Raw genomic sequence first — 8,267 nt, 5'->3', positions numbered from 1 at the left:
TTAAGTTCTGAGGCTTTATTTAAATATTTATGGTTCAAATGGCTCTGAGCACTATGCGACTTAACTTCTGAGGTCATCCGTCGCCTAGAACTTAGAACTAATTAAACCTAACTAACCTAAGGCCTTCACACACATCCATGCCCTAGGCAGGATTCGAGCCTGCGACCGTAGCGGTCGCTCGGCTCCAGATTGCAGCGCCTAGAGCCGCACGGCCACTCCGGCCGGCTTAGATATTTATTTTTTAAGCTTTAATATCTGGTGCAACCAATACGTCACAACAGTACGAGTGTCGGCAAAATCTCTTAGTCTCCATTAACGGACAGTAATAAAAAGGAAAAATAGAAACCTACGTGCCACGACCACTTTGGCCCATACAGTTAAGCAATTTAAACAAAGTTATGCCCTCTTCAGGTGGCCGGCCGAAGTGGCCGTGCGGTTAAAGGCGCTGCAGTCTGGAACCGCAAGACCGCTACGGTCGCAGGTTCGAATCCTGCCTCGGGCATGGATGTTTGTGATGTCCTTAGGTTAGTTAGGTTTAAGTAGTTCTAAGTTCTAGGGGACTAATGACCTCAGAAGTTGAGTCCCATAGTGCTCAGAGCCATTTGAACCTCTTCAGGTGTTTACGATATGCGACCCACTAAAAATCCCTAATCGAGAAGGTCAGTCGACACTGGTAAATCAGAAATAATAGTTTTGCTACACAGATGAGTTTAATAACGATTCCGTGAAAAGGATGCTCTCTCTTTAACTATTTCGGAGCAGATCTTCACAAATTCAAGGGCGAATTTAGACTGTAAGTATAAGATACGTTTTCGCTATCTAGTGCTAGTGTATGTCACCTTAAATACAGTGCACTTGATAAATTTTCTCGCGAAAGTCCAAAATTCCACCTATTCGCAACTACAAAGTAATCATGACCCAGTTACCTCACAGTGTGCTACCAGAACCACTAGCAATATTGCATGAATATACCCGGATATCAGTACGTCATCACAAACCAGCAAATCACAATCACAGCCATTAATGCCTACTCCTTGCAGACCCATAAACATACTGTTATAACAATACACATTTACTCATACCAGTTAAACATGAATTCGCTACAGAAACTCTCCCTTTGCCTTACGAATCGTTATGTGAATCCTCACTCTGTTAACCACGAAAATAGAAACCTATACCTCCAAAAATTTATGTTGAGGAGATATTTGAAGTTATAAATATTGTCCGTAGTCTGATCCTATTGTATCACTTGCCGACCCCAATATCTCGCTCCCGACAACGATCTTAACCAAGACTATCATCCTTCAAGACTCGAACCGAATACCAACTCGGTAGAAACAGTGTTGCCTATCTGGAAAATGTTAAAAAAACTAATTTGAATCACTAATTCGGACAAATGTACAGCGCCACTATTCCTTTAAACAGTCTTAATATCGTTGATAAAGGGCGTCGGCTGAATTCTCAGCAGCCAGCTCCGATATTAGGCTATAACTTCTTTGGACTGTGCAGTGACAACTTGTAGCGCACCGCGGCAATGCTCGAACATTGGTGTACTGCATCTCGAATTTGTAGCATCTGCAAGTACGATACAGATATAAAAAAAAACGTTTACAGGTTTTTCGTATCTTTCTTTTTTCATTTGCTTGGATGCAAAACTTATTTCCAGATACTGAATCGATTATTAAAGGTGACACAAAAAGAAATCGTGCGTCTGTGACTTGACACAACACCAAATACAGCCAACAAAAAGATTTAAAATGCCATGGATCGCTTGCGAACTCTTACGAGGCTCTCGCAGATTTTGTCCGATTCTAATCGGATGTATACCACATTCACGAGTAAGACATTTAGCATTCCACCTCCAATCCATTTTGCTGAAAGCGTATGATCATTACTATTTGTCGATTTCCTGTAACTTCGTTTCCTGAATCTGGAAGGGGAATCCGAAGCTGTGGGTGTTCCTTGGAACAGTTCCTGCCACTCGTATGCTGCACACTGTCCATACCGCCGCACTCAAACCCGCTGCACGCCTCACTGATGCTCGCAGCCTGTAGGCAAACAAACGCTCGCTGCTCCAGCCGTCCGCAATATACGAGCGCCGGGAACGGGAAAACGGCGGACGGGGCGCAGTGCGCACCATTGCTTCCCCTCCTCGTAAATCAGCGGCCCGCTGTTTCGGAGCTGACAACAGTTTCCGGGCTCTGGATCTAGCCAGCGGTCGTTCATGTGGTCGATTTACTGGTTCCTCGCGTTCTCGTCGTACTGTCACATCCTCAAGGGCACTGCAACGTTAAACTCTAATTACTTCAGTCAACTTTCCCTAATCGTCGAGCTGCTTTCGTGTTCTTTGTATCAGAAGTTCACATCGTCAATCCACGAATCGTGACTATGAAAAAATTATACGAACAAAACGCGAACGATATCTTAACCTCTTTGTCATCCTCGAGTTTGTAGGCGACGCAGGACAAGCCATGCAGAATTTAACAACTATTATGACCGCACAACTTACTGCACAGCTGTAAAAAGCCAAACTATGACGCCTGAGTAGTGACGCAGATACAGAATCAAGTGCCTGCTACGAGTCGAGGAATGCCATTTCACACTGGAAACACGGTTATTGGGGATACACGAAAGCACAGACGAAGTTGAACCGCCTGTTGCAGCAAAAATTTCTCCCATTTGAATAAAATCTCCTCGGCATTCAAGGCGCGTCACTTTCAATAAAACACTCAAGCTTTCGACAGTTGCCGATTTGAGTTTGTAATAGACACCGTTCACGTGATCGAGCAAATGCTGCAGTGCACTATCAGGAAGGTGACGTCAACGTGCTGCAGGAAGCAAGACGGGCCAGCAAGTGTGGCCGAGCGGTTCTAGGCACTTCAGTCTGGAACCGCGCGATCGCCACGGTCGCAGGTTCGAATCCTGCCTCGGACATGGATGTGTGTGATGTCCTTAGGTTAGTTAGGTTTAAGTAGTTCTAAGTTCTAGGGGACTGATGACCTCAGAAGTTAAGTCCCATAGTGCTGAGGGCCAATTTAACTTTTTTTTTTTTTAAGCAAGATGGACGTGACGTCGCAGAGATCAGAGCGTACTCCGGAAAGTGCTTCAGTGCTTCATGTTCACGACAGCTGGAGGTGGTAGGGATCCCATCGCTGTGGCATCCGTCTCCTCACAATATTCGTCGGACTTCAGAAAGTACAGGGTGACAATTATTGAACTGTATAAAATAAAATTTATTCGTCGGAGTTCAAAAAGTACAGGGTGACAATTAATGAACTGTATAAAATAAAATTGTTAATAACTTCCGAAAGATTTGCGTTAAGGCGTTCAAACTGCATGGTTGGCCGGTGGGCTTGATCAGAATTAGTATGCTTTGGTTTAGCGAAGAAGCCCACTTTCATTTGAATGTGTTCGTCAATAAGCAAAATTGGCGCATTTGGGGGACTGAGAATCCCCATTTCGCGATCGAGAAGTCTCTTCACCTTCAAGGGGTGACTGTGAGGTGTGCAATGTGCAGTCACGGAATAATCGGTGCAATATTCCTTGATGGCACGGTGACTACCAAGCGGTACGTGAAGGTTTTGGAATCATCTTCCATCTCCATTATCCAAAGTGACCATGACGTCAACTAGATGTGGTTCATGCAAGACTGGGTTCAAATGGCTGTGAGCACTATGGGACTCAATATCTGAGGTCATCCGTCGCAAGACTGGGCTCGACTCCATTCAAGCAAAAGAGTTTTTTATGTCCTGGAAGAGCACTTTGGGGACTGCATTCTGGCTCTGGATACCTAGAGGACACTGGCATGGGCCTCGATTGGCCGCCATTTTCTCCGGATTTGAACACATGTCACACCTTTTTGTGGGGCTATATTAAAGACAAGGTGTACAGCAATAAGCCCAAAACCATTGCTGAGCCATTCAGGAGGTCATCGACAGCATCGATGTTCCGACACTTCAGCGGGTCGTGTAGAATTTCGCTATTCGTCTGCGCCACATCATATTCAATGATGGTAGGCAATCCGAACATGTCATAACCTAAATCCGAATATCTGTAGTGACATTTAGAAATGGCTTAAATGGCTCTGAGCACTATGCGACTTAACTTCTGAAGTCATCAGTCGCCTAGAACTTAGAAATAATTAAACCTAACTAACCTAAGGATATCACACTCATCCATGCCCGAGGCAGGATTCGAATCTGCGACCGTAGCGGTCGCTCGGTTCCAGACTGCAGGGCTCAGAACCGCACGGCCACTCCAGCCGGCTAACATTTACACGTTGCATAAAGTGTGTGCACGCTTCATATGGTTCAATAATTGTCACTTTGTATGTTGTCGTTCGGGTGTTGTCGTTGTTCTTGTCGAGATGAAGAGAGATGCCAGGCTACCGTTCCTGGATGTGACAGTTGATAGTAAGGCAGTGCAAGAAACCAACACACACTGATTAGTACTTCATAGCAAACAGTTTACGCAACACCGTACACAAGAAAGCGGTCTTGAACACTATAGTATTCAGAGCAGAGGTATGGACAAAGCGGTATTCCAGCCCGCCTCCAAGATACGAAATATGTTACGCCCCGCTAATGATTGCGTTGGCTAAAACTGGCTCTGAGCACTATGGGACTTAACATCTGTGGTCATCAGTCCCCTAGAACTTAGAATTACTTAAACCTAACTAACCTAAGGACATCACACACATCCATGCCCGAGGCAGGATTCAAACCTGCGACCGTAGCAGTCGCGCGGTTCCGGACTGCGCGCCTAGAACCGTTAGACCACCGCGGCCGGCGATTGCGTTGGCCTTCGAGTGTCCGGTGTGTGCGGTATCCCTCGCGAATACGACAGCGCCTACACAGGCCGTTCTGTTCGCACTGTCGATAAACATTGTGCTCAGCATACACGACAAGTTAAACAAAGCGAGTCTGAGAAGTCGGTCGTGGCTGAACATTACCTAGAGAATATACAATTTGGAAAGATGAAAGTCTTTGCGCCCATAAGATGTTGGGATTCCATCATAAAGTAAGCGGAGGAGAGTAGAATAAAACAACACTTTTAGGGACACACTTAGTAGAGAGCAGAGGCAGTCTTTGGAAACCGAACCAAAGCAAAACGGGTGCTTAACACTTGTAGGGAGGCGGGAACGGCAGTTTTGAAATAGCTCTGTCTCCGCACACCACCTAGCGTTATTTGGTCCCGGAACCTGGAAGCCGCGTCAGTTTTTATTCCTAATGACGGTAGCGGATACAGATGTTGGAAACTTGAGTGCTTTGGTCGAAGTGACGCTACTTGTAAACCGACTTGATTTTATTGAGGCACACCGGGAAAGACAGACACGTTTCTCGTATTCATACGTACATAGAATGTTCTACCGAGTTACAATAATCCATAAATAAGTTCCTCCCACAAGCTTCCTGAATTTATAAGTATTGAATCAGAGTTATTATAAGACAACAGGAATCGATTCGTCCACCAACAGCACAATATGACGTGAAAGAACGTGAGAGGAGGAAATGTAAGAATAAATTAAGCAAGAAACGCTGCATTCTGTATAAGGTAAGGAATGGTTACAGAACTAAATGAGGTACAACAGAGTACTTAATATACCATCTGCATGTACAACGACAAATTGCTCCTCCTGAGACTGACTTGAGAAGCGTAAAACGCAAACTGATCATTGAAGACGAGCCGAGCATCCAAACATACCTTTCGATGTGAATGATGCTGGCGTCTTATCTGACAAAATAAAAGCATAAGGCGCCTCCTACAAGAGCTGTGAATTGCCTCCCTGCTGTAGCTTGGTGATAACAGCAATAGATGCTTCCACTAGGTCCAAAACTGCCAACTGTGGGACTTCTTTCTCTATCGTGAAAGACGGCGCACATTAAATACCTAACTAGGCACACGACGAACAGTCATTAACTTTTAATTATCACGTCGGAGAAACGGGCGTTTCCGTGTGTGCCAGGACTATAGAGTACGTACGTGTAACTAAACAAAATTAAAACGTAACCTCATTTTTTCGAAGTGTTAATTAAAACCTTATGTCTACCCCCGGTATTCCATTGTTGAAACGTAGCAGCAGGGCCTCATTCTATGCGGCGTATATGGTGGATTGTATTCAGGTAATTATACATTGGCAGACAATGTACATTTGCTACACAGTGGAAATCCATTTAATGTGACCTCACGATCGACCAAGACAGAGCTAGGCAGTCTCCACACAGTGATCTCAATACTGTCAAACATCAGCCAAGCATGGAAGAAGACTGAAAAATGGAAACAAGTGACGCCTGACCCTTCTGAAATTCCAAAGAAGAAAGCGATACTTCATGCTGAATACTTTGCTGTAGTGCGCCCAGACTATCATGATATCACCATCATCACCACCATCGTCGATCACTGAGTAAGATTTGAATATCTTTAATATTAAATCGTTTGCAACCTTGATAGCTGGCTCTAAGAAACAAAATGTTAACAGGACCAGAAGACATGACACTTGCGATCAAGATTTGTCATTTCAGTAAGTTCATCGTAAGTCTCGGAACAATAGGCAGGAGACCTTTGAAAAGCCACGTTGACATTTACTTCACGATTCATTGCTATCAATAGGCTCTATTATTAGTTTTTAAGAACTGAATAGTGAGGTATGTTACTTCATAGTTTCTCTACTAGTGCAATGCCCCTTGTTTCTAGAGGAACGAAGAAACAAGTTCGGTAGAGTGATAGTTAGAAGCAGAGCGGTAAGGGAGCTGTCCGCAGGAGAGAATCCCCAGTTGGCATCTCCGGCTGGCATCTCCCACATCAATCTTTCCAGAGTTTCCGGCCGCCGAAAAAGGCTCCCCGCTCCGAGAAGTTAACTCCGCTACAGCCCCTGATACCTCTGGTAATGAACAAACTTCCCCACGGCTGACGGGGAGAGGTGCCAGCAGCTGCTGGTTATTTTCTCCGCTCTTGCCAGCCTGTACTGCCTAAGTGCCTCTCGCTCAAATTAAGCTCGCAAATTACTCGCCTTACCTATTCGATGAGACATTTGCAACCTCCTTATTGACTCAATTCTTTTTTCACCTCGAATCACGCATATTTTGAAGAAAGGCGATTATGCGTAGGATCCTTTGAACGGATGTTTATCAAAATAAGCGAAAAACAATAGCAAATATTTTTAATAATATTTTTAGGGTGTCATAGAAGTGTAAATCGGTACGATTCACTCTTATTAATCGAAGTCATTTTAGTTTGTCATATAAGAGAAATGAGTTTCAAATAGCAAATTTTTGCTTCAGATTTTTCTTTTGGTTCTACACTTATACATGCAATATGCCAACGGCCGTGCCTCAGTGGTAACACCGGTTCCCGTCAGATCACCGAAGTTAAGCACCGTCGGGCTAGGCTAGCACTTAGATGGGTGACCATCCGGTCCGTCGAGCACTGTTGGTAAGAGGGTTTCACTCAGCCCATGTGAGGCAAACTGAGGAGCTACTTGACTGAGAAGTAGCGGTGTGCTTACCACATGGCCCTCCATATCCATCCTGTTCGGACGGAGTTTTGGTTACAGAATTACATAAAGGAGCTCACAAAATTAAGCTAGACATAGCCCTCCCACCTGTATGTTTAGTAGACACTCGCATAAATTTCTTACATAAGTCCTCATCGAGTGTTAACAAATTAGCATTGGGAGCTGCATCGAACCAATCTTCAGAGTGAAGGCAACAACAACAACAGTGGCGCGAAAATATGTGCCGTGCAACAGTGGACGATTATCCCACAGGTCTGTTTTTCAATGTATCGTACCTGAAAGTGAAATAGTATTTCTTATTTTAATACAGTATTCCATCAGTGTTGCGAGACAGACGACGACAAAACGTCGTACATTCACAGCGTGGAGCATCATACATATTATCTTGAACATACGTTTCCTCGGTGCTAACTGGATGAGGGCCTGTAAGCCGACCAGTTTTTTCTCCGATCTTACACAACGTTTTGTTGCTTCGGTGCAAAGCTACACGATGTTGTTCACAAGAACATTATAGATATAGATTATACGAAATTTCGGCTTAGAAATTGATGTGCAGTCAGTTCGTCGCAAGTGCTACGTGATGAGTATTGAGCGCTGAATGTTGGACTGGATGCGTGTATATATGACTAAAGAGTTCATAAGGGTGCCTCCCATAGGCACAATTTCAAAATTTGTAACGGTTCTAATGGAGACACAAAATACTCTAAGAGCTTAATAACGTTATCGCATGAATAATTTTAACTAGACGGCAAAT

At 44.3% G+C, this 8,267-nt stretch overlaps 1 pseudogene; it reads left to right on the top strand.

Annotated features, from left to right (window-relative positions):
- Positions 1–7,316: 7,316 nt before the first annotated feature.
- On the top strand, positions 7,317–7,434 carry LOC126237860 (5S ribosomal RNA; annotated as a pseudogene).
- The last annotated feature ends 833 nt before the right edge of the window (positions 7,435–8,267 follow it).

Source organism: Schistocerca nitens, chromosome 2 (genome assembly GCF_023898315.1).
Source record: "Schistocerca nitens isolate TAMUIC-IGC-003100 chromosome 2, iqSchNite1.1, whole genome shotgun sequence".
Taxonomy (NCBI): domain Eukaryota; kingdom Metazoa; phylum Arthropoda; class Insecta; order Orthoptera; family Acrididae; genus Schistocerca; species Schistocerca nitens.
Note: the sequence above shows the minus strand (reverse complement) of the source record. Positions and strands in the feature narration are given on the sequence as shown.